The sequence below is a fragment of the Kogia breviceps genome, chromosome 16, assembly GCF_026419965.1.
Source record: "Kogia breviceps isolate mKogBre1 chromosome 16, mKogBre1 haplotype 1, whole genome shotgun sequence".
In the NCBI taxonomy this organism is placed as follows: domain Eukaryota; kingdom Metazoa; phylum Chordata; class Mammalia; order Artiodactyla; family Physeteridae; genus Kogia; species Kogia breviceps.
Window position 1 is genome coordinate 5,834,510 of NC_081325.1, and position 27,151 is coordinate 5,861,660.

At 51.6% G+C, this 27,151-nt stretch overlaps 1 long non-coding RNA gene and 1 pseudogene across 1 annotated transcript in view; one reads left to right on the forward strand and one right to left on the reverse strand.

Moving 5' to 3' along the window:
• Positions 1–9,218: 9,218 nt before the first annotated feature.
• LOC131743410 (glyceraldehyde-3-phosphate dehydrogenase pseudogene) lies at positions 9,219–10,222 on the reverse strand (annotated as a pseudogene).
• A 1,535-nt stretch (positions 10,223–11,757) lies between these two features.
• LOC136792769 (uncharacterized) overlaps positions 11,758–27,151 on the forward strand; it is a 60,882-nt gene continuing 45,488 nt past the window's right edge. Inside the window, exon 1 of the long non-coding RNA XR_010837133.1 lies at positions 11,758–12,465. This is a non-coding gene — a long non-coding RNA (uncharacterized lncRNA). The remainder of the gene's footprint in view (positions 12,466–27,151) is intronic.

Genomic DNA, 27,151 nt, shown 5'->3' on the forward strand with positions numbered 1-27,151 from the left:
CCGTGCTCCGCAACAAGAGAAGCCACGACAACGAGAAGCCCACGCACCGCAACGAAGAGCAGCCCCCGCTCGCCGCAACTAGAGAGAGCCCGCACGCGGCAACGAAGACCCAACGCAGCCAAAGATAAATTAATTAATTTTTAAAAAATACACATAGGCTTTTCAGTATGACACAGTTCAAACCACCTGCCGAAATTTTAGGAGCCTCACATCAGCAAAGCAGTTTAGGGAAAGTGAATGACAGCACCAACCAGACGTCACCGTTGTCAAGAACACGGAGATGGGCCCTGACCTACAGAGCTTACAGGAGTGGGATTTCTTCCCTTTTTAACGTGTTTGGGGAACAAGAGAAAAGAATGAGACTTGGGAAGAGAAAGGGTACTAGGTGGATGGCAGAGATATGTAGGTTTTTGCAGTTTTGAGACCCGGGAAGAGTTAAAGGAAGAGACTGAGAAAACTCACTGGGGGGCTTGGATGCGGTTAAATGGCAGGAACCTGGAAGCCAGGGGCCAGGGCAGCTCCTCCGACTGCCAAGGTCATCCATGCATTCACAGTCCTGCTGTTACCCCTTCGCCTTGGATGATTGCTTGTGACAAAAAGGAGGATTTAAACTTCACTCCAAATTTCTGTGTTTACCGGTGTTATCTGTTCGGACTTTTGTTGCCAAGGGGCAGAAACGCAACTCAGACCGACTTCATTGAAAGCGGATGCTGCCGTCTGGCACGGCTGGGAAAGGTCCCGGAGGGGCTCAAGGCGGAGGCGGAGGCGCTTCAGGAACGGAGTCCAGCCCGTGCGCTGAGGCCCTCGGTCAGCCCTCCCCTGACTTGGCCAAACTCAAACGGTCCTTTCCTAGGCCAGCGTCTCCTGTGAAGCCATGCAAGTGCCCCCGGCCGCCCCAGGCTGGCACGCCGAGACCACGTTCCCAGCCGCAGAGAGGAATTCCCCCGGAGGACTCCGGCCCAGCCGGGCGTGTGCCCAGCTCTGAGCCAGTCGTGCGCTCCAACCGGATGGGGTAAGTCCCGTGTGGAGTTCTGCAGGGAAGATTCCATCTGAACTTGGCCGCATGAGCATTTCCCCAGAGGAAAAGAGAGGGGGGACGCCAGGCAGTGAGATCCCAAAGCATGTCCTCCACGGCTTGGAATTCAGCGCATCAGGAGGTTTTACTCGGCCTTCAGTAATGAGCAAGGCTGTGTTCTCAATTCATTCACCACCACACCCCCCCATTACAGGACACTGCAGCAGACACCATCAGTGTGCAACGTTTACTGCCTTTTTGTTTTGTGTTTTTTTGTTTGTTTTTACGGCACGCGGGCCTCTCTCTCACTGCTGTGGCCCCTCCCGTTGCGGAGCACGGGCTCCGGACGCGCAGGCTCAGCGGCCACGGCTCACGGGCCCAGCCGCTCCGCGGCACATGGGATCCTCCCGGACCGGGGCACGAACCCGCGTCCCCTGCATCGGCGGGCGGACTCTCAACCACTGCGCCACCAGGGAAGCGCCGTCTATTGCCTTTTAATGGCTTATGTTCTTGGTCATTTTTTTCTATAAATTTGGCAAGAAACTGTGTAGGAGGTAAAGCATCTTCCCTCTCCTTGACTCCTTTAGCAAGACAAAGAGGTGGGGGGGTGGGAAATTTACACCCCAAATTCTGCAAGGTGTGTACTCGGGGTGTGACAACATGTGGCTAGACGCGCTCGAGCAGTGGGCTTGTGAACAGTGAAGGAGAACGACTAGCTCTGTGTTTTCATCTCTGGATGATGCCTGCCTAACCCAGGGTGATATGGGGGCGGGTAATCGACGCATACTTTCCTTGGCAGTAGAGCTGACCTGTCCTAACTCTTGATCATTCTACATTTGAGCTCACATTTCTGACTGCTTTTATAATTAACTGAGTTTATGTCGATTATGTAAGGTCAGTGACACTCAGAAATTTGGATTTCACGGGTTGGTAAGTTTCCTCACCAGCAGTAGCAACAACAAAAAGGAGAGACTGACCTAGGGACTTTTACTTTGCTCCATAAATTCATGTAGGCAAGCAAACTTCTAACTACTTTCATTATTATTTCACAGAAAAAAGAAGCCATTTTTAGGCTTTAAAAAAAGGACATATCTCAAACGAAAGGATTGGGCTTTAAATGAAATACATCTTGTTTTATGAAAATTCACTCCAGTGTTCTGACTTTTTTCATTCTGCCCCAGCTGGGTGGAAACTGCCAGAGCCCAGATTGGTTGGGGGATGGCTCTTGAGAACCACTGATAGGTACAATGATTTTGTAGCCACTCGAAGGGAGCCTAGAAGAGATTTGATACTTTTGGTCAAAGCAACAGGGGAAATGTACAAGTCAAGTTTCAGACTGTACAAGTGTTCACTTAGGCACCCAGGTTACCCAAGTTTTGTCACCCGCCTCTCCCAGCTGATGGCCTGTGTTTATGGAGCACCCACTGTGTGCCAGGCTCTGAGCCACGAACTCTTCACTCCACCAGAATTAGAAGAGACTGCTGCCAGCATGCTGGATGTCGTCACCACGGGAAACGGTCAGCCGGCTTCCTCCCAAGAATCCTCACACAGTGACACGCATTTCCCTGAGGATTCACCCCGGTTCAGGGAGCGTTATATTAACCAGGCTGAGGTGTTTGCGTTAAAAACGCCAACTATCATATAATAAATATTTACGGCCTCAGAAGCCAGGTGTGAGCAGACCTGCGCGCCCTGGAGCAAGGAAACAACTTGCCTCTGTTCCCTGTTTGTAAAACGAGGATGTTAACAGCATCTACTCCTAGGACCGGGGTGAGCGTGACACGGGATGAGGGGCACGGTGCACCCACCCAGCCTGGCAGAAGGCTAAGCCCTGCCGATGGGAGTTACGGTTACTGGTGTGGCCACCGTCAGCCCACCGCCTCCCTGTCCTCCCGTGCGCGCGGGGATCCGCGGGAATCCTGTTCTCTCAGCTGCACTGGCCAAATGCCTTGGCATCCTCTTTGGGGCCATTACTCACAAAATACCCAAACCATCAGGAAATTCTGTTGACTTTACCATCAAAATACACTCAGAATCCATAACTGCCCAAACTTGGAAGCAGCCAAGACGCCCTTCAGTATGTGAATAGAAAAGTAAACTGTGGTCCATCCACACAATGGAATACACTGTCAGTGCTACAAAGCAATGAGCTCTCAAGACATGACATTAGTGCATTTCATGAAGTCACGAAACCAGTGTGAAAAGGCTACTTCCAACCACTCAGGGAAAGACAAAACTATGGAGACAGTGACAAGATCAGTGGTTGTCGGGGGCTGGGGGGAGGAGGAACAGGAGGAGCACAGAGGATCCTTAAGGGCAGTGAAACTACTCTCGTTGATACGGCGATCGTGGATGCACGTCATTATCCATTTGTCAGAACCTGCAGAGCGTGTGACACCAGAGTGAGTGCTGATGTGCACTGTGGACTTTATATGACGTGTCAGCGTAGCTTCATCAGTTGTAACACATGCTCCACTCTGTTGGGGATGTTGGTGGTTGGATGGGCCTCAGTCGGTGTCTCCACCGCGACCCAAGAACTCCCTTCAGAGTGACATGCTCTTTGAGACACGCCCGTCTACAGGGTTGGGTCTGAGGCAGGTCCTGCTCGCTTCACAGTCCTCTGGTGTTTTTCAGATGACTCGCCTTGAGGCCAGTGGAGGGAGAAATGGTTTAGGGGCTGAGCTGTGTTCCCCCAAAACTGGTATGTTGAAGGCCTAGCCCCCAGTACCTCACGGTGTCTCTGAATTTGGAGAGAAAGCCTTTAAGGTGATGATTCCGTTAAAGTGAGGGTGGGCCCTAGCCCAATATAATTAGTGTCCTTATAAGAAGAGGAGATTAGGACACAGGCTCACACAGGAAGAGGGAAAACCATATGAAAACAGGGAGCAGGTGGCCGTCTGCAAAGCAAGGAGAGAGGCTTCAGAAGGAGCCCACCCTGCCCATACCTTGCTCTCAGAGTTAGAGCCTCCAGAACTGAGAGAAAATGAATTTCGTTTTTTTTTTTTCAGCCACCCAGTCTGCGGCACTTTGTTGTGGCAGCCTTTGCAAACTAACACAGATGGGTATAAGTGGATGGACAGATTCCGACAAGAAATCAAACTCTTCTGGACGGCCTGAAATGGGTGTAGAGCAGAGCTTTCCAAACTGCATCAAGGAACATCACTGTCCACAAGATGCTAGTCCAAGGCCGAAAAGTGTACCAGGTGCTGTCGACCCCCCCGCCCCTCACACACACACACACGTCCCCTGGCCCCTCAGGGCCCACCGGGCAGCTTCCAGAACCTGGCACGTGCATCTCCAGCCTGAGGACCTTCTCTGGTCTAGAGGCTGCTTTGCCACCTGAGCTGCAGGTCAGAAGTGCCAGGAAGTTCACGCTCCGGAGCAGCCAGCTGTCAGTGACGGATGGGAATTGTGGAAGTACCCCGCCCCCCTCTCTCCTCTCTGAGTCTCAGCTTACTGGGCTAACAAGTGGCATAATTCTTTCAGACTGAAGAAGCCACCGCAGCCCGAAGGACGTGGGAACTGCTCCGGTTACGCTGCCCACTCGGTTCCAGGGACGCCAATGCCCGCAGCACGCGAAGCTCCCTTTATATCCTGTTCCTGCTCGGAGATGTTGGCCTCAACCTCCCCGGATTGTTTCCGTGGGGTTTAACCAAGTCCCCGGTGCACGTCTGCCTCTGGCTCTGAGCAGGCTTAAGCTCCTGACTCACGATGGGAATGTACTCGTCAGCTTGGGCGGCGCGGACCGGGGGCTGAAACGGTGAAAGTTCATTTCCTCACAGCTCTGGAGGCCGGGAGATCAAGGTCCTGGCGGCACGCAGTTTCTGGTGAGGATCCTCTTTCTGGCCTTTTCACTAGGCCCCCCATAGCTTTCCTCGCTGAGTGCACGTGTGCAGGTGGGGACAGCAGGCAAAGCCCCTTCCTCTTCTTATAAGGACAGTAACCCTATCGGGTCAGGCCCACACTTAGGACCCCATTTAACCTTAATGACTTCCATAAAGGCCCCATCTCCAAATACAGCCACACGGGGGCTAGGGCTCCAAGATACGCACGGAGGGGACACAGACATGCAGTCCATTCATTACAGGTAACCTGCTTTAAAACCCTGCTCACTGCTCTAGTCTCTCGCCTGTCTCACTTCTCTATCCCTACCAACGTTTCCTGGGATCACACCCAAAATAGATTACTGTACTAAACCTTTGTCGCAGGGTCTGCCTCTGGGGAATCCAAACCAACACAGAAAAGCTGAACGCCGTTAAGTCCTTCTAGGAAAATTACAGCACTCGGTAGCACCTTCGAGGCTCCGAGGAGCCTTCCCTGAAGAAGCATTTCACTGAGTTTCACCCAAGGCTTCACAAGCTTTCTTAGCCTGGGATCTCTTTCTTCACCCCCTTGGAATGCCCTTGAACACGTCCCAGAATTCATTTGGAAATGCCGCGACACGGCTGGCGAACGGCAGATGTGCGTGCGGTTGGTTTATTTTGGGACTGTTGCTGGATGACGGCTGCAGGGTGAGGTCTGGGAGGACCTGCGGGCTGAGGAGGTCTTCGGTGGACGAACGTGCGGGAGGGCAGAGGTCGGCGTCTGCACGCCGCAGCACTGGCCATCAGCACTAATAATTCACCCAAAGGCACTGGGTTAGAGGTCACGATCCGAAGCCCCAGAAGACATGGGGACGGGACTCCTGCCGTCGCTGGGGATCACAGGGTAGCGAGGGAGAAAGGGGAGGGAGCCGCAACTGCAGCGGCGTGAGACCTACGACGGGATCCCCGTCGTGCGTGCTCCGTGCCTGGCCCCGGGGGCTTCCACGAGGAAGAAGAGAAAGGGCCATGTACCTGCCTTGGGCTGAGCCTCCAGGTGCTTCAGAGATGCTGAAGCCCTGGTTGCTGGTTGCGGGACAAGCGTTTCGTTCCTCCGTTCCCAGGCTTATGAGAATTTCAGTCAGCCACCTCCGGGGCCACTAAAAATGCCTCCTTCGTTTCCCCTGAGACGAATCGGATTCAGTGATGCTGAGATAGTCTCTTCAGTTCAACATCGAATTGCACGCATTCATATTCCAACCATTTCAAAGTGTTCTTGGTGGGCTAATATTCGTCCTATTAAAATTAAGTGGCATGAAATTTGAATTAGCTCAATTGAATTCATTTCCTTCTCGAATGTGTTTATCCATGACTCAGAGGACTCCGGGCAAAGGCCATCTTGGTTTCCTTCAGTAAGACGCGTTCGGCTCCGCGCTCCCTAACTTGGAGTTCGAGAGTCCCTCTGGGCACGGAGGAAGTGAAGACTCCCCGCCGCCGCCTCCCGCCAGCCTTCCTCGGTTTAGCTGGAACCAGGGATCAGATGGTACCAGTTCCATAGAGTCTGCTTTCTGAGATGACGTTAATGGAGGCACACGAAGCCCTTGGCGCAGGGCCTGGTACACAGCAGGCGCGCGTGACGTGCTCAGGTACTAAGATGTTGTCATCACTCCCGTGAGCCTGCTTCCGTTCAGACACAAGGACTACATACCAGAGGGTTGGGCCAGGAGCCAGGAGACCCGGATTCTTGTCCTTCGCTTGAGGGTGACCTGGCCTTGTTTTTTCCTCTGTTCCAATTTTCTGATCCACGGAGGCAGCCACGCCCTTCCAGGTCGGAGGACATGCTGGGCGTGGCTGCAGATGAGCCTCTGGGGCTGTGGTTTCCCAGCCTCAGCGAACTGAAGCTCATTTAGGACCCCAGGAAATGAGGACAACAGGTCGGCAGATTTTTCAATCGTGCAGCTGCTTCCAGGTCTCAAAGGCAAGGTCTACGCCGACCCTCCTGGTTCAACCCAGTCCCGAGCTGGGTTTTTCGACGCCGGGATTCACTGTCCAGGGCAAGGTCCGGGGTCCCACCGGACGAGCAGAACGTTCCCATCTGCCTCGATCGCTACCCTGGGGGTCCCAGAGCCTTTAACGAGGCAGGAGCTCAGGGATTCACAAATCTAAGGGTCGCGGCCCTAGAAACTCACAACAGCAAATTCACGCACGTCAGCCCTTCCAGTTACAGCCGAGCGACACGGAGCCGAGGAAAGGACCCATCCCCGCCCTCCCCACTTCCACTTCTTCGCCGCCCATGTCTGTGACCTTGATTATGTACCACTGTGCCCGCCTCTCATTTTCCTATGGGTCCTCAGGGAGTCAAAGTAATCTCAGTCAACGAGAATGACCGCCCTGCCAGAATTCTCAATCAGGAAGCACGTGTCTTCTTCCTCCCCACTGGCCTCTTATAAGAATGCGGCAAATGGCAAAGATAAGATGACATTTAACGTTCAAAACGGCAAATACATCCCAGCGTGTGCTGGGCTTACCTTGACGCGGCCACTTCGTGTTGAGAATCGTAAACAACCGGGATGGTGGTTTTCAAACTGTTTCTGAAGTTTATTAGCAGGTCCTGAAGTCAGTGAGCAAAATTTCCTAGAAAATAAGAGAGAAGGAAACATGAAAACGTGTCCCAAAAGAGTGGGTGTTTTTCATTAAACTTTGTGTTACGCCTATATAAACACACTCCAAGTACCAATCAGCTCAACTGCGGGATGCAGTCGGACAACGTGATGGACACCGGCGTGGTCCACCCCCACCACCTTCCAGGTGAAGACAATACAGATCCGCTCGGATTAACTGCTCTGCTCTCGCTCCCCAGCTGCGTGGTGGGGAGAGGCTGGGCTCGTCCTCAGCCCACTGACCCAGAGCGTTCCCTTCTGTGGACCTGGCTCTCTCCATCTCACCATGCCAGTGCTAGATGGTCAGAGCTGTCACCTCAGTGGCCCCGTGAGATTCTGTCATTACTAACATATGAGATCTCATTTAGCAACTAGTATTTATTATTGCAAGCAAGTGGACTAATGCATTTTGGAAAGATTTAGCATGAGGGCTGAAATAAAAAGGGTCTCCTGGTGCACATACGTCATCGATGAGAAAAGACCTCATCCACTAGAACCAGCCCACCTGGCTCTCCGAGGAGTCCAGGAGACTATACATTTTCATAGCCTCCTGTCTCCTGACCCCATCCCACCCCTGTTCTCTAGCACCGTGCTGGGCACACATGTCAACGTGAATCTGTTTCACAATTGCCTGGGTAAAGGGCATATTATCATTTCCCTGCCTTTCTGGGAGGTGGCCCAGTGCAGAGCTATAGGAACCCGAGTTTTAATCCAGTTTCTGGGAAGCCTTCTTGAGCTCTCGTCGGATTAGTCCAGATATTATTGATCGGTTGGACGGGGCAGCCCTCCCAACTTCAGTCCGCAAATTATGATGTGTTTTGACTTTTGGAGTCAAACAGACCTGGGTTCACATCCCAGCTCTACAACCAAATGACATGTACTCATGGGAAGTTCTAGAATCCCATTAGCCTCACTATTTCCATGATTCACTGAACAAATATTTCTTGAGAGCCGAGTATGTGCCACACACTGTGCTGGAAGGCGAAGTCAGAGCAAGGCAGCATCTGCTCTCACGGAGCTCACCGTGTGCTGGGGAAGAGGTTCATCACACAAACAGCCACCTAACTGTAACTGTAGTGACTCATCGAGGAGATCCCATGGGGTTAATCAGACAGAAATAGTAAATATCATAGGACTATTCAGTAATGGAATACTACAGGGTTAATCAATAAAGGAATATGTTAGGGTGCCGTGAGGCCAGGACGACCTGGCCCCATTAGCCTTGGAGGACAAGAGAAGCCACACTGAGGAAGTGATACCTGAGGAAGGTCACAGCCAGGAGGATGATGAGAGCGGGGGAGGAAGAGCACTCCAGGTGGAGGGCAGCACGTGCAAAGGGCCTGAGGTCACAGAACGTATGAGGCATGCAAACAAGGGAGAGAAGGTCAGGGCAGCCTGTTGACCAGAGATGGAGGAACAGAAGGGTGCCACACGAGGGCCTGAGGGATTTCAGGAACAGGAAAAGAAAACCCATGCTCCGGCGCTGCTGTCAGAATTAAATGAGTTAAGGTACCTAATGCATCCAAAGTGCTTAGAACACAAAAAACTAATTGCTATTATGAGGGGGGTGCTTAATAATTTACACACTGTAGTTGGAAGCCCTTATTTTGGATCACATCAACATTTCTCCCACCAGCGTTTCTCCCTAAAGAATATCAGAAGATAGTGTCAGCTACCTAGTTACCCAGGCTCCAAACCTAGGTCAGGGGGGTCTGGGATAGAAACCGCGCGGAGGTTCGGAGATTCTCAAGTGTGGTGGAGGACGGAGCTGGGGCAAGGACTCCCCAGCAGCGGAGGACCTCTCTCTTCCTCTCGTGCTCCTGCTGGGGCTGGCGGTCCAGGGACTCTTACTCCTTGGATGCCATCACCGCCCTGCTGCTGTAGCCAAATTCATTGTCGTACCAGGGAATGAGCTTGGCAAAGTGGTCGCTGAGGGCGACGCCAGCCCCAGCATCGAAGGCAGAAGGGTGGGTGTCACTGCTGAAGTCACAAGAGACAACCCGGTCCTCAGTGTAGCCCAGGACGCCCTTGAGGGGCCGTCCGCCGCCCGCTTCACCACCTTCTCGACGTCCTCGTATCTGGCAGGTTTCTCCAGGCGGCAGGTCAGATCCACGACGGACACGTTGGGGGTGGGGACGGCGGAAAGCCATGCCAGTGAGCCTCCCCGTTCAGCTCAGGGATGGCCTCGCCCACAGCCTTGGCGGCGCCAGAAGCAGGGGTGATGTGCTGGGCCGCCCCTCGGCCATCGCGCCACAGCTTCCCGGAGGGGCCGTCCGCGGCCTTCTGGGTGGCCGTGATGGCATGGACCGTCGTCGTGAGTCCCTCCACGATGCCGCAGTGGCCATGGGTGACCTTGGCCAGGGGGCCCAAGCAGTCGCTGGGGCAGGAGGCACTGCTGACGACCTTGAGGTGGCTGTCATACTTCTCACGGTTCACGCCCATGACAAGCGTGGGGGCGTCGGCAGGAGGGGCAGAGATGATGACCCTCTTGGCTCCACCCTTCAAGCGAGCCCCGGCCTCCTCCGTGGCGGGGAAGGCGCCAGCGGCCTCCACCGCTTACTCGGCACCAGCATCACCCCGTGTGACGCTGGCGGGATCTCGCTCCTGGAAGATGGTCATGGCCTTTCCGTTGATGACAGGCTTCCCGTTCCCAGCCTTGACTGTGCCATGGAACTTGCCGTGGGTGGAATCATACTGCAGCGTGTAGACCATGTAGTGAAGGTCAATGAAGGGGTCGCTGATGGCGACAACGTCCACTTTGCCAGGGTTAAAAGCAGCCCTGGTGACCAGGCGCCCAGTGCAGCCAAATCTGTTCTCTCCGACCTTCACCAGCTTGTCTCCGGGACACGGCTGGCACTGCACACGAGACACAGCTGTCTGTCGAACAGGGAGGAGCAGAGAGCCTGCTGGTGAGATTTTTAAGGGAAGGAGCATAAGGGAGGACAGAAAGTTGATGAACTTTTTAGGAGAAAATGTTGATAGTTGTTACTACTCTCGCAGATAACATGGAAAGGATTATAGAGTTAATTTAAAAGAGTGGCCTCGCCTTTTAGATGTTCAAAGTGTAAGGAAATTTTTTTCCTTTTGTCAGAAGGAATTCCTATTTCAAAATCTTTATTGATTTTTCAAAAAGCTTTTAGGACCATACATGTCATGTTTATAGGGACATAAAACAGTGGTCTCAACGGTGGGTTCCCACCTCACAGATTCTGATTTTGTTCAACTGGGGTGTGGACTGAGCACTGGTATTTAAAAACTCTTCCAGATGTTTCTACGCATGGCCAAGGTTCAGAACCAGTGCTACAGAGGGGAGAAGGGCACGGCAATGGCATTGGACTCAGCGGAGACCATCCGGGAAATCCCGTGCACGGGCCAGTATCCCGCCTCAGTCTGACCGAACGTGGATGCAGATTCTGCAGCCAGCTGTGTCCACAGGGCCGGGGAGTCGGGGCGTACGGACATCGGAGGTGAACTTGATCTTCACGGAATTTAGCAGTTTTCCAGCCGCTGGGAGCAAAGTTCCCTGGTTCATGTGACATGGCGTCTGCTTTTATTTGTCATGAAGATAGTTGAAAAAATTCCAAATAAGATCAGTTGCACCTGTTTCTATAAATGCGTCTGTGTCCCAGTTTTCTTAAAGCTGAGATTCTCTTCGTTCCCCCTTTTCGGAGTCATAACTGCTGTAAATTCAGAATGTTAACACACACAGACAAATTGTACGAGGCCGAGTAGAAGAGTTTCTTAGTGGAGGTAATCGATTCCATTTGCTTGCCTTGCCTTTTAGTTTTAGGTGTATGTTACTGCCTTTTGGGCTCACGTTAGTACTTCAAGGAGAAAGCATTTCTGCAAAACCGAAGTTATCTTCGTTAGCACTAGCGATTCTCTTTTTCATTGTGGTAAAGATACAGAATATAAAATGTACCATCTAAATAATTCTTAAGTGTGCAGTTCGGTGGCACTATGTCCACTGCCACTGTTGTGCGACCGTCACCTCCATCCACCTCCAGGATCTTTTCATCTTGCGGCACTGAAACCCTGTTCCCATCAAATAGCAACTCCCCATTTGCCCTCCCCCAGCCCCTGGCAACCACCAGCCTACTTTCCGTCTCCATGAATTTGACTGCTCTCGGTACCTCGAGTGGAATCATGCAGTATTCGTCTTTTTATGATTGGCTTATTTCACGTAGCATCATGTCCTCAAGATTCATCCATGCCACAGAATGTGTCTGAATTTCCTTCCTTCTCAGTGTCTGAATCACAGTCGCTCGTATACAGATGCTCCTTTTTATTTATCCATTCATACGTCAGTGGACACTTGGGCTGCTTTCCACCCTTTGGCTGTTACAGATAATGCCGCTGGTTCGGGTGCACAGATGAGATCAGCAATTCTTGAGTGAGTTGTGTGAGACGTGAAGACACGACCCCCAACCGAGGCTGCCCGGGAGACGTGGAATCAGCATCTCCAGTGGGTAAAGCTTCACCCCCCTGTCGAAGATATCTGGTTTGGAGATTGTCTTTCTTGGCGTTGGCAGGCGAATGTAACTCTGGGCGACTTCAGAGCCATCTGCAACCGGAAAGTAGTTCTAGCGGAGTCTTGTAAGAGCGGTTCCTCAGGAAGCATCGGATAGCCCTCACTGATTTAACCAGTGACTGAGCGATGGGAGAACTGCTCAGTGCCTAAATGTTCTTTTCAATGTTAGCTCCTCGAACACCAGGGGCCCTGTATTTTTCTGTAAGTTTCCCAGGTTGTGGAGTCTGCAAAGCTGCGTAAGATACACAACTATTTTAAGAAGCCTAAAATCCGAGTCGAGACCACTTCTCTTTGTGCTTGAAATGTTGTCTGTGCACGAAGCGGGCTGCAAGGACAGCAGTAGAAAGCAAAAACCAGATGGACGGTTATGCCTGAGCTACTTAAGAACGGTTAAGATCAGGGGAGGACGGAAAAGGCTCCACCATGAGACCGACACCCTGAACAAAGGAAGGAAGATAGGTGAGTAGAAGGAGAAACGATGTACAGGCTGACTTTTATGGGTGAGCCAAGAAATTGGGGAGACAGGCCCATAATCCATTACCTCTAATTCCAATGTCCAAAAACCGAGAGGGTTTGTGGGGGTTTTTTGTTTGTTTTTGTCTTTGATATTTAGAGGCAAAACCTGACCTAAAACAATGGGAGGCAAATTAGCATCTTAATTCATTATAACTTAGGATCTTAATTCATACCCTTTGCTACAGAAATGTGAATGAGTTTAATTAGGAGGTGCTGTCCTAGACCCCAGGGCTGTTACATAAAGTATGATATCGGTACCATATCACCTTCCTGAAGTCTGAACATTTCTGAAATGTGAAACCCATCTGGCCTCAAAGGTTTTGAATGAGAGATTGTGGATCCATTCAGCACACCCAAGAGGCAGAGAAAAAGAGCTACAAAATGACAAGTAAAGGAGCAGCCCCCACTGCTCTGGGCGTGCCGTTTTATCTGTGTGGTTCTCTCTTTGGGAGATGCAGTAACCTAGCGATAATTAGACACACTTCCGCACTTGTTTTCTGGATGAAAAGGCTTCACATGTGTGCTATTTTCCCGTGGCACTGAGTTCTGAGCAAAAATGCTGGGTTAAGTGACTGATAAAAGAAACAGAGCTGGTCCAGGAGTTCTTGTGCGCGGCCAACAGGAGCAAACAGGTCCTCCCAGCCTCCCACACCCCACGTGTGTGTGTGTGTGTGTGTGTGTGTGTGTGTGTGTGTGTGTGTGGTGTGGTATGTTGTGTTGCGTGTGTGTGTGGTGTTGCATGGGTATGTGTGGTGTGTGTGGTGTGTTTGTGTGTGGTGTGGTATGTTGTGTGTTGTGTGTGTTGTGTTGCATGTGTGTGTGTGTGTGTGTGTGTTGAGATGTGCATGCTTAACACCCCTCTTGGACCAGCCCCACATGATCTGGTAATTTCCTGCTATGCTGGCCTCACGGGCACCTGCACCTGGGGTCCTGCGAACTGGCCCCGTGGCAGGCCGGGGCTTTCTGTGCCCTTCTGACACTGGGCAAAGCCGGTGCTAGGAAAAGTCCTGAATTGCCCCAGAGGAGTTCAAGGCCTTCAGTTCAATGTCGAGGTGCTTTATTATTCTGACCTGGAGCCCATTAATTAATTCCGCGGGGAAGCCAGGAGCCCCTTGAGTGTCAGGGCTCCTGTAGCCGTGTCCTGAGTAGGAAGAGACCACGGGAGCCCATGGAGAGCCTGGGGGTCTTGCGAGCCCTGAGGAGGGCTGGGCTGTGGGGTGATCTGGGTGGTCTTGGATTCGCTGTGATTCAATCCCACCGTGGAATTTACATTCCCCTACAAGCGGGGCAGACGCCATGGTCAGTGTTGCACGTGACAGTGGGAGGTGACAGGACTCAGAGACTCCGGGGCCGGCGGACTCACTTCTCCACCCGAGGTACGTCCACACCAAGTACGGACAAAATCTTGGCCCCAGAATTAAAGTATGAATATTGAGGACAGAAGTGAGGATAAAAGCATAATATGGATTTTAAGCATCGCTAGCAAATTCTTCCGTCAGACAGAAAATGTGTGAAATATGTGGAAATATCGTTTTCTTGCATCGTGACATCGGTGAGCCTCCCGCTCTTAAAAACAGGGTCAGCTCTCTGGCTTTAACAAACTCAGATGCACAGAAGCCGGAAAAGTAGGAATCTTGGTCAGTAAAAATGCCAGAGGCAGTCGCTAAAAAGCACTTCTTGAAGCAGCTGGATTGTAGCTGATTTTGTGATTATTAATATAGTCCTGTTTTCTATTGACTGTTGGTTGCATAAAGCATTAAGGCGTCCTTTCTCACGAAGCCTCCAAACTCATTTTCTGAAGACAGTTCTAAAAGCCCTGTTCCAAAATGTATAGGGGAAGATGCCCACCAGGTGATTATTCAGTAGAGAACAGTGCTCCTTCAGACACGTATGCGGCAGGTTCCACTGGGCTCGGGGAGGGTACATTAAGCCCCTGGAATGCGGGATGCAATTCAGAGGCTCCCTGTCCTCTCACAGCGCGTCACCCGTCTCGGCGGAGGGGGACGGGGACATACAGCAGGTAAGTAAACTGCAGCTTGGGCCGCGCAGGAACTGCGTCAGGAGGGAGAGTCTGCAGAGCAGAGCTTGCTAACGGCAGTGCCACCCCCCCCCCTCCGTCCGCGCCCAATGCTGCACACCCACTCTGTCCCAGCGAGAGCGAGGAGCCTCAACAGGCGTGCGGGGCCTGGAGTTGGCACGTGCCGCTCAGCAGGCGGCCAGAGCCTGGTGGCCACTGCAGCTCTGGGGGTGCAGGCGCCCCGGGCCTGGGCCCCAGGAGCAGGTGCCCGGTGCCCCCGACCCAGGCCCCCTCTCCAGCGTGACTTGGCCACGCGGATGCTCCACAAGCCAGCATCCCTCCTCCTCACTGCCCTGATTGACTGCTGTCCTGCTCTGTGTCCTGCCCCCGTGCCACCCTCTCAGTCCCTCCACACCCCCTTGAGATCCTATCTTATAAGATTCTAGCTCTCCGAGAGCCTCTGCTCAGCTGCGTCAGTCCCCGTCCTGTACAGAGGGGCGTCTCGAGCGGAGCTTTTGGGCGTCAGGCTAATCCCTGGGCAACTGCCTGATTCTCTGACTCCGGGGCCCCTGCTACCACCTTTATGCAAACTGGAAAAAGACTCCCCTTCAAGGCAGGTGGTTATAAGAGAGCCTGTCTCCAGGCAGACAAAATGGAGAAGGAGCCCTTTTCTAGGCTCTTGCGCCCATGGCCAGCACTTACTTTCTCCAATGGAGCGTGGGTTTCAGTCCCCAGCACCCTCTGGCCCAAGCGTCCTGTCCAAGGCACAACCTACAGGGTCACTGCAGCGGCCCCGCCGTGACCAGCGCATCCCTGGTCCGACCTGCGTGCTCCGAAGGAGTGGCTGGGTGATGTAAGCATGCCCTCTGGGCTGGCACCTGGGGCTTCCCAGCCTGCGCTGCAGGCTCTGTGATCGCGGGAACCACCTGAGCTCCAGGGCATCCTCCTCGAGGGCAGGGAGGCTGGCAAAATATGGAGCCTGGCAGCACGGGGCACAGCGCGGCTCACTGATACATTAATTAGTGCTGCACCGGGACTGCAGTCACCAGAAATGGGACAAGGTGTGCTTTCCGCTTCCCCTGGGCCTTCGGCTCCCAGACTTGTGGGCTCTCTTGCCCTAGCAGAAGGTAGACAGCCTTTTTCTGTTTCAGGCAAGGTGCGGGTAGGTAACCCCCCAAGTCACCCCCGGCCCCAAATGGACAGCTCTTTGTTTGAAACATCTAGGCTGATAAAGATGACATAGCCGAGAGGGAGAGGAGGTGGAGGCTGGGAGACAAAAGAGCTGAGGGCGTTCAGGAAAGAAGACAGGATTGTGTGGTCCACTGCTTATGGCAAAGCTCTGGATGCAGGACCAGGGTGAGGAAGGCTGCAGAGACGGGGGCTCAGACCCGGCGGGCGCCTTCCCCCTGGGAGCCATAGTGAAGCTCCCTCTCTGCACCGCCAGGCTGGGCTGGGGGAGCGGATCCCGGCAGCAGAGCTTTCCCCCCTCCAAGTGGTCTCTGAAGGGCTAGACGAGGGGCACGGGTCACCAGGAACCTCTGAGCGGCAGCTCTGCCGCAGGAGAGGGGCGGCACTGGGCTGTGGGGTAGGTGTTGGGGTTTAAAATAAATGTCTCCAGGTGGCAGTGCCCCTTGCCACGGTTCTGACTTTCAGACAAGGACAGACGGCTAGTATTTTGGGCCATGTAGATCCAAATTCATTTTAGAATCAGGCAACAGAGGTCAATCTAAGCCTCTCTAGATGGAAGTCGATTGGAAGCAGTGAGAAGATTCGATGACAGCCCTGCTTCATTTTTCCTGTGTAATCCCCGAAGGGACACCAGGGATGGGGACAGGGTGGGAGCCGCGTCACTTGCTTTCAACGATGAGCGGTCTTTTGGAGCTAAATCCGGTTTGATATTTTTTTTTTTTTTTTTTTTCGGTACTTGGGCCTCTCACTGTTGTGGCCTCTCCCGTTGCGGAGCACAGGCTCCAGATATGCAGGCTCAGTGGCCATGGCTCACGGGCCCAGCCGCTCCGCGGCACGTGGGATCCTCCCGGACCGGGGCATGAACCCGTGTCCCCTGCATTGGCAGGCAGATTCTCAACCACTGCGCCACCAGGGAAGCCCCCGGTTTGATTTTGAAAGAGAGAAATGGAGCCTCTGCTGCCCCTTGAGAGTCAGGGGCGATTCGTGTCTGTCACCCCTGCTTCTCCACTGCCCGCTCGAGTCCACACAGCACTGCCTGGGGCCTGAACCACGTCCAACAGCCCGTGCCAGCCTGGCACTCACGCGGCTGCGGCGCCTTCCCACACTAGCCAGAGAGTTTTCAAGTTGAGGTGTGATCAGCTCACCAGCCTGCGCTCCTTTCCACTAAAACCCTCTTGGGTGGCTCTGAGCGCAAAGACCTGAATCTACAATGCGTTTCCAGGACCTGCATACGTGGCTTCAGTTGCTCCACAATCCACCTCACTCTGAGCTCCACCCCGTGACTTTCTTCCTTTCTCTTGAAAACATCTTGAGCCTTTTGCACACACCGCCCTCCCACGAACGCCCTGCCCTCCAACTAAGGCATGTTTGTTCTTAGGCCTCTGCCTACCCCACTTCCCCAGGCAGCCTTTCCAGAACCTCCTGGCTGGTCAGATTCCATATTTATTCTACCCCCTCACGGGGGGTGCACCTCTGCTTCGTGCGTGGGTCACAGTTAGACGTGTACATTCGTGATACGATTTCATGAATGTCCTTCCCCAGAGACGCTGAACACCAGGTGGTCGGGGACCTCCGCCTTTTTGCTCGGGCTCATACCTTCAACGCCTCACGCTGTGGCTAGAATAAGTAGGTCTTCATGAGCTTAGGACCATGGGGCATTTATCAACAGATGGCCCACAGGCACTGCCAAGAAACTTAGGGTCCAGGCCGTCTGAAAACAAAATGGCTCGGAGATTCCCTAAAGGACCTGTGAGGCCATAAAATTGTGTGACAGTGAGGGAGGATTTCTAGGCAAGTGACTGATGGAACAGAGCATGTAGGAAACAGGCCAGCCATACTGTTTTCCGTAGTGGCTGCACCAACTTACATTGTAGGAGGGAGTACAGGTAACTACAGTCAATATCCTGAGATAAACCGTAACCGAAAAGAATATTAAAAATTGTATATATGTGTAACTGACTCACTTTCCCGTACAGCAGAAATTAACACATGATAGATCAACTATACTTCAATTAAAAAAAAAAAAGAAGCAGCGAAGGAAACAGGGCACATGGTCAAAAGGTATTCTTTTCTCCCCAAGCTCTTTGCAATGATTTCTGCCTCATCTGCTGAGGTCTAGGGCCGTGTCCCTATTTATCTTTATGTCCCCAACGTTCAGCCTCTTGTGTGTGGCAAATAATAAGTACTCAATAAATGCTAGTTGAACGGAGAGAGTGATACATCACCCAGAAAGAGATGAACACAAGTGATATTATTCTCCACCATCAAATCAGATTTTACATTCATAATTGATTGTGGTCACTGAATTCTTTTATTGTGATTTCATTAACTGTTCAGCAATCCATGTGCTTATGTTAACCTCCCGGCCCCTTTCGTGTAATTGAACGTAATGGCTTGAAAGGGTTTGTGACGACGAGGTCAGGGGGGGCCCGTGCCCTCGACTGGATTGTCTGCGGTCCCCGGAGGCTAGGTTTGCTCCCTTCTGGGCAGTGGGTCTTCCTGCACCTTCCTCAGGACTCCCCCCAGCTCAGCTCCTGTCCCCCGCTAAGTCACGACCAACAACCACTTCAGGAGAGAAGCACATAGAAACTTTGGAGGCTACCAGCTCTGCTTCTGTGAAAATATATTTATTCAACTTAAGGGTTTCTCTCAACTCAGTTCGATCCATTTTGTTTAGAAAGGTCACTACGGGGACTCCCCTGGCGGTCCAGTGGTTAAGACTCCGCGCTTCCACTGGAGGGGGCACGGGCTCCACCCTTGGTCGGGGACCTAAGATCCCACACGCTACGCGGCGAGGCCAAGAAAAATAAAATTAAATTAAAAATAAAAGAAAGGTCACTACTTTCTGGATGGTGCTTTAAAAGAGCTTCAGGAGAACTTATTTAACTGACTTGTTACCCAGAGACCCAGCAAGGGGTCTGAATCTAAACATTCGTGGGCCGGATATTCTCTGTCTGGAGAAGTGAAGCTCTTCCTTGGATTCTCGGCTTCCGGAAGCCTTCTCCTCGGACCCTCTGAGCCTGACTGAGGCGCTGCCCCGCTGAGCTCCCAGCACCTGTGGGTCCCCCCGAAACCAGTTTTCAAGATACCTTATTTATCTATTTCTCTCCCCCATCAGTCCCTAAAGCTGAGTGAGGGCAGGGGCTGTGTCTGGCTACTGCCAAGGTCCCAGCACCTAAGACATTGAGTCCCTACTGGCACACAGTAGGGACTTAATAGATATTTGCTGACTATCCAGTGAGCTGGGTTCACCGTCCGTGGGAATAAAGCTCCTGAGACACAGCACATGGACAGAGCCGGGCTGGTCCCTCAGGGCCAGAGGTTCGGGACTGGCCTGGAGTCGAAGGCTGGCCTGGCATTCTCCCTACCAGTGTGTCCACGATCGGTTAGGTAAAAAGCGACGCTCTGTTCATGATTTCATGAGAAGCCTCCTGTATAACAATGTTTTAATTTTGCCGTATACCTTGATGACAATCTAAATGCCTATTCCCATTAATCATAATAAAAATAACAAATAAAGTCAGTGGTGAAATGTCATATCAGTTTGATTAATGTTGCCCTATACTGAGACAGCATTTCTTATTAGCTGTAACCTAGATTTTTCCAAGGAGAGTAACTCTCACCGTTGCCACTTAATTTAAATACCTTTCTGGGGATAATATATGTCAGAGTCTGTGTGTCTTTTTCAAACGTTCTCCATCCACGTTCAGCGTTTAAGCAAAACCTCTTAGCGGCTGAGTCCGCCATCTTTTGGGCTCATCACAGCCTCCCGGTGTTGTACAATGCAAACAGCTTGCCGGGAGGCTGCAGACGACCATCTGCATAATTGGAAAGGGAAAGGGATTTCTGTTCCTCACATACTCTGATGAGGCGCTCAGCTTTCAGCGGGAAGCCGGGTCTCAGAGCCGTTCTGCAGGCGGCGCTGACCGGCCCCGGACTGCGCTCCAGAGAAGGCCGTGCTCGGGCCCTGGTCTGGCGCCAGCAGCCTCCTGGTTTTCAGGACACAGGGATATACAGTGTTGGTAACACTGTCCTCACCCTCTTAATGTCAGCTGATGGCGACAGTACGCCTTTGGGCTTCCTTCACATAAAGTCTATATTCTGTGTCATCTGTGAACACTTTGGAACACCTGAGGGTGCCCTGCCCACGAGTACAGGCAGGGGGGCACCCCCCCCCCGTGCTGCTTCCCGCCATTCAAGCCCTGTTCCCTCTGAGGGATGCGTGGTCTGCAGTGTAACAGGTAGAGCTTCTAGGGCAGACAGATTCAAAGCTCACTCCCAGCCTAGGGCGTGTCGCTACGGCCTCACTGCCCTTAAGCAAATCTGACCCGAGAAGAAACAAGGGAAGGAGGAGCCTCTGCGTCACCAGAAGGGAGCCTGTGCTTCTTCGGAGGCTCCACTTACATGTCAGGCCCACGGCTGTGACGGGGCTGCAGGAAACGAGCCTCACCGCTCACTGGAGGGCGGGCGCTGAGCCCAGGCCTCTGCGCGAGCCACGGCCAGGCGCCGGGTTAGCAAGATCCGGAAAGCCCGCCTCTGCCCTCCAGGGCAGGACACGTACACAAATACTGCAGGGAAACGGGGAGGGACTGCAAAGTGTACAGGCGGAAGCTCTGGCCGCAGGCACCAGGGCGTGGGGCAGGGCCTCTCGGCCTCGGCTCCGTCCAAAGCCAGGCCTTCCTCCACGCGCCCCTCTGCTTGGATGCTCTCCCTGCCAACAAACTCCCGCCCAAGGGCAGGTGTCAGCAAAAAGGCCGCCTCAGAGACGCCTTCCTGGTGACAAACCCCCAGACCTAAAACGAGGTCCCGATGGTCCCTCCCAGGGCCCGCCTCCCTCAGAGTTGCTGCCGCGTTCCGAGGGCGGGGAGGGGGGCACTGCCACTGGTGTCGCTCCTCCTGTAACATCACTGGCATCTTTCAATTTGTCCTCACGTGTGCGGTGCTCTCATCCTGTCTCAGGAATTCACCGCCCGGGGTGCCCTCCACCAGCCCCCCCACAACCTGGCTGACTCCCCATTACCCTTCGAGAGCTTCAAGATGCACATAAATACTCTTTTGTGGCCACCGTTTGTCACGTTTAGATGTTATTCAGAGGGATTAAAACAGGCCTCTCGAGGTCGTCACTGAATAACTGTCATGCTTTTAAAACACGTTTGTGGACATCCAGAACACTCCCCCTGGCTTTAGACAACTATTTCTCTTAAAAAAACAGAAAGTACACACTTAGAGACTATTCTAAATGGAAGCTTGTACGGAGTTCCTTGTAAACGCTGGTCTTTCCGTGACAGGCGAGGCGGCGTCAGCTCCGCAAACCTGCTCTTCACCTGTGCTGCTTCAGGCAGAAAGCGTGTGCTCTGGGCTGGCCTTAGGTTTTAGACTATTTTCTGTGCTTTTCCTGCCTGCTGTATTTTGGTTTGTTTTATTTTCCCAGCTCTAGTGTGTCTGATATAATTTATTTTAAAATTCTGGAGGGTTGAATTTTTATATTGGAACAAAAATTTTCAGACATGGGTTTCCTAGCCCTTTGACAAAGGCTGCCCAAGCTATCATGTCGCTGTGGTTACATGATCGGATAGATCTTCTTAAATGTGAGTTTTCTGGGTTCACCTTTTCCTTTCACAGCCAAACAACATAACTTGCTGCCCCGTCCCTGACTGCAGGAGCTCAGTGCTTGGCTCTAGGTCCAGACACATCTTGCCTCTAATCCTGCTGCTGAGCTGGCATGCCCCGTTTTCTCCACCCACGTTGCCCTAAAATGTGAAATTCGCTTGAACTCCTGCATTTAACAACGTCCCCTTAACAGATGATGGCTCACTGGGGTGGCAAAATTGTATTAAACGGTCGGAGAGTTTGGAGATAACGGAGAATTATAACTGATGAACAAGTCAAACAAACAACACAACAAGAAGAAAACAATCCCAACCAGGAAACAAGAGTATCTGCGGCGGGGGTCCCGGCCTGGTGAATTTCAAGAGCAACTTTCCCGACCAATGCACCGAACGATGGTAAACTCAACGTTATTTTACACAGAATTTAGTAAGCATTTTAGTTGTTTCCCCTACCCCTGAAGAGACCGTAACAGGACTTTCACAGCCAGGAGCAGGGTCTCTGGACCCTAAGCCCCTCGCTCTGTGTCCTGCACACATCTTCCCACGGGGGCCAGGAAGCTCTCGGGTGGTCCTAGGCCGGGATAAAGAGTGTCCCCGAGCAGAGAACACGAAGGTCTGCTGGGCCTGGAAGGTATTGCCTTCCTCTAAAACTCTCGTTTTCTATCTCGGAGCAATTCAGAGAGCGATTCAGGTCTTGGGGAGAACGCTGTTTAGCGCCTTCTAATGGCTCCTTGGGCTGGGCGTGCGGGGGTCTGCCTGACACAGCCTGTGTTTTCCAGGAGTTTCGGGCAAGTCTGGGCATGTGTGGCCGTTTACAGAGCAGGCTGTGGGAGCCTATCTGCGCCACAGAGCAAGGGCCCTCGTGGGACAGAGCAAACCCAAGGGAAGGAGTTCCGTGCACAAGGATGAACACCGCGAGTTGTCGCCGGCTCAGCAGGGCCCTGGCCTCGTTTTGTTCTCCTGTCTGGCCCCGTGAACTTGTTCCGCTCTGAGCCCTGGTGCAGCAGGGGGTGTGGGCAAAACCAGGAAGAACAGCCTTCCCTCAAACCACGGTGGCTCGGGGGCACCGACACCGGGAGAAGGAGTCTCCTTGAATTAGCAGAGATCCCACTTGGGTTTGAGGCACCGAGGTCTCCAGGACATTCTACAGCAGCCTCAGTTAACACCAGAGGGTTTGGGCTCACAGCGGAGGCTCAGCGGGCAGCCTGGCGCGGGCCCAGGGGCCCAGGGCACCGACGGGCGCAGGCGGCAGCAGCTTCGGCCGCGACGGGGCGGGGTTTTCCATGACACTGTGGGGCGCTCGTTGGCTTTGGGGCACGTAGGCAGCGTCAGAGGCAGGCGGCACGTGTGGGGCACCCACTCACTGCAAGGACCGCCCTGCAAGCGGGAAAATGGCAGGGGCCGGGGGAGACGCCAGGGTGCGCTATCTGTGCTATTTTTGTGATCTTGATTTTTACCCCAGGCTTGGGGGAACCCATGTGCTACAGTGGTCTAAATCCACAGGCTGAAGGAACATTCTTTCTCCCCTGGCTCCAAGCAAGAGCAGAAACCCTCATAACACGGAGCTGCAAAGGGTGATGAAATTCCCCTCGGTCGCCCCTCCTAGGATAATCACGGCAAGACCAAGACGTGTAGGTGCCCCGGGCAAGGTGGTAACGTAGCATACTCGGGCAGGGTAAGTTATCACCCCTTCCGGACGGTACTCTTTAAATACATGTCACTGTTCTGTGAGGAGAGAGATCAAGGAGCGAGCAGAGACCACTGCTGGCAGGAGTCAATGTCCCCTCACTACCATCGGCATTCGGGTGGGACAACTCTCCATCGTGCGGACTCTCCTGAACTTTGCAGACGTCCCAGCATCCCCGGCCACTGTCCCCTAAATGCTAGCGGCTGCCCCCGGTCTCCGGTCCCAAAGGCCGCTGGGGAGGCAGCGCCGCCTTGCCGAGGACCAGAGGCAGACGTTGCTGAGCGAAGCAGAACCTCTGCAGCCAGCCAGACCTACCTCCTTACGACCAAGCCTCTCAAACATCTGACGGTGTCCAGGGCACACCTTCTGGGGGTCTCAGCCTCTCCAAGTGACTTATCAGAACACTCCTTTCGGCCACATCGAGGACGGGCTCAACTCGAGAGAGGTTCTGGAAAGTAAAATATTCTCCACCTCACTACATTGGCTGCAGCCCCATCGCACCTGGATGCCCGGCTACTCCACCCTTTCATCCAGCTCTTGGGGTGACGCTGCCCCATCAGCCAGAAAGGGTTTTGTGGTTAACTTTCTGCTCACCTTCATCCTGCTTTGCTGAGTTGTGAATCCAGAGCCGCTTACTCAGTTTCTGGTTGAGGATCAAACTCACTCTTTCTGAAGAGCAGTGCATTTTAAATGTCATCTCTTTACCCCTCGTTCTCATTTTCTTCCTCCCTTCAATTAATCAAACTTCAAGTCCATCTATCAAGTATGTATAAAATAGTTCACTCAAAGCTCAGATCAGTGAAGCCACTGATTGTGTGCTTTTAGAGAAGAGCATACTCATTTGATACCTATTTTTGCCACACCCACTCCACCAACAGATTCTGAAAGCATGTTTCTAAAATGAACACCAGCTCACATTGCTCTCAATGCGTACCCTCCTCCACTGGCTCCGTGACACACCTGTGTGGTAAGAGTCTTGATACGCAGGCCTTTCATGATCAAGCCTCACCTTCTTTTCTACCGTCCTCTCCAAGAGAGCCCCTCACGCCCTTCATGCTGTACCCACGCTGAAGAAGGTAAGCATAGCAGTAGCTTTTTCAGGACCACAAAAGATAAAGCCTCCCAGAGACAGACACCCCATGTCCAGCAGACTCCCAGGACACTGTACGGACTTCCTGATACATCTGGGAAAACACAACGTGCTGTGATATCTCCAGCTCAACTCGTAGGACTGAAAAGATGCAACGTGCATCAAACCAAGCACACAGTCCAAACCCTCCAGTCTCCTTACTCCTCACTCCCTTATGTGACCACAGCAGCCCACACTCAAAATAAAAAGCAAGGACCCCCGAGACAAGGGAATGAATGACGGCATTAAACGTTAGTGTTCGTCCTCTAGGGTCTCGTGCTGTTATCTCATTTCCCTCTCCTCAGCCCCTTGATATGCTACGATGCACAGTCCTTGAAAGCCCCATCTGCCTCAGGAGGCCCACGACGGAATCACAGAACGTCCCCCAGCCCCCAGCAACAACTAGAAAACTGGGGGAAATACATGGCATGAGAATTTTCATTCACTGGACAGCAGGCAGCACAGGACACTAATCTCAGAGAAGGGAAATATTGAGATGAGTCCTACAGCTGCCTGTAGGGTTTTCAGGCTGACGTTCAGGAAGGGTGCAAGGATCTAAACAGAGCTTGGTAGTTTGGCTCAGTCGAATAGACAGAGTTCAGAGTTTACGAAGGCCAAATTGGCTAGAATTTCCAGGGCAAGACACCAGAGAGGAAGGAGCTTCAGGGAGCAAGAGGTCCAGAAATCTGCAGAGGGGTCCTATGGAGCGTGTGGGTGAGGACTGGCCTGTATGGGCAAAGCAACTACCTGAGGCCGGGAAAGAACCATGCGAAAGGAGCAAGCAGAAAAATCAACGGAGGTCACACAGGGCTGGAAATAATCTGTGTTCCCATCAGCCAGGGTAGAAAGACCGTATAACACACTGGGTATTGAGTAGAGATTTCCGAGGACATTGCCTTAGTGCTGAGACAAATTTGGCCCTAGATTTGCCCTAACAAAACATAAATGCAAGCCTTGAAATAATTAACTTGTCCCAACAATCTACAAAGGAATAAAACACAATCCATAAACGTATACTGTTCAGAAGCCAATCAAAAATTACCAGAAATGCGAAGAAGCAGGAATATCTGACCTATAACTAGGAGGAAACATCAATAATATAAATACATTTTTTAAAGATGCAAATGATAGAATTAGCACACAAGGATGTTAAATCATCTACTATAAATATACTCTTTGTCTTCAAGAAGATAAAGGAAAACAAACATGATGAAAGACATGGAAGATATATAAAAGCCCAAATCAATTTTTCAGAGATGAAAAAATACTATATATTAAATGAGAAATACACTGGATGAGAGTAACAGCTGGTTAAACACTGCAAAGGAAAGATCAATGAACTTGAAGACATAGGAGAAGAAAGATCTAAAATAAAACAGAGAGTAAAAAGATTGTAAAAAATTGAGAAAAGTATCAATGAGCTGTGAGATAATATCACGCAATCTAACATATATATAGCTGGAGTTTCTGTAGTAGAGCAGGGGAGACAGAAAAACTACCTGAAGAAATGATGACTAAAAAACGTCTAAATGTGATGAAAACTATAAACTCACAGATCCAAGAATCTCAACAAAACCCAAGCACAAGAAACATGAAGGAAATGACATCAAGGTACATCATAATCAAATTGCTTAAAACAAATGATAATGAGAAAATCTTAAAAGCAGCCAGAGGAAAAAAACATATCACACAGAGGGAATGAAGACTGAAACTTCATCAGAAATCATGCAGACCAGAAGACCACAAAGTGACATCATGAGAACACTGAAAGGAACATTGTCAGCACAAAATTCTATATTCAACAAAGACATCCTCAAAGAATGAAAGCAAAATAAAGACTTTTCTGGACAACCAGAGGTTGACAGAAGTTATCATCAGCAGACTAGCAGTATTAGAAATGTTAAAGGAAGTCTTTTTAGGCAGAAAGAAAATGACGGCTGATGGAGAGTTGATATTATACAAAAGAATGAAGAAAAGTAGGAATGGTAAACATGTAGGTAAATGGAAAATCTGTTTTCTCTTCATTTTTCAAATACCTTTTAAAGATAACTGACTGTTTCAAGCAAAGTAATAACAATGCAGAGTGGAATTTATAACATATGCAGAATTTAAATGTTTGGTAATAATGACACAAAGGCCAGGAGGGGGAAAGCGGAAGGTTCTTAAGTGACACACAAAGCGGTGTAACATCATCTGAAGGTGGACTGCTATAAGTTAAAGATGCATATGGTAAATCTTAGAGCCACCACTAAGACAAAACAATGACTTACAGCTAAGAAGCCAATAATAGACCTGAAATGGATTAGGACAGGGACGTGCTCGAGGCCCTCAATACCTAACATGCATACGTCAAAGGGAAGCAAACACGAAACGACAGAGCAAACACGGGGAAGGATCTATGTCTGCCTGTCTAACTGCAGCCTGGTCTCGAAACACAACAACAAGGTACTCTAAGATAAAAGCTAATGCGAGACGTCCCTGGCACCGCCAACCTGAAAGACACACATGTTGTTAGAAGAGGTATTAACCGTCACAAGAGGCGCTACATCCAAGGACACAGAGAGGGAGAGAAGTTCATGCCAAGTTGGTGAGACAGGCTTAAAATAGCAACTCCACCTTTTCCCCTTCAGCTGAGGACTCAATCTAGATCAACCCAATTCCATTTTGAGTATTCTTTTTTTTTAAAAAAAAAAAAAAACCTATCTACCATGGACTACTTGAAGTTACCCAAGTCAACACGTTCACTCGTATGTTCTGTTCTCTCCTCTGCGTGCAATGTCCTTCCCTATCTTGTCTCCCTGGCAAGGTCCCAACCCACCTGTAAGGTTCAGTTAATGCATCGCCTCTTTGGTGATGCGCTGCCTGCCATTCCCAGGTGATCGCCACAGGGCTCCCACAGCAACCAGAGCCCAGCTCTAGCTCAGCACTTAGCCACAGAATTATATTTTCCTGTCTCCCTCCAGACCGGTAGTTCTCAAACTTCACACGCGTTACAGTCA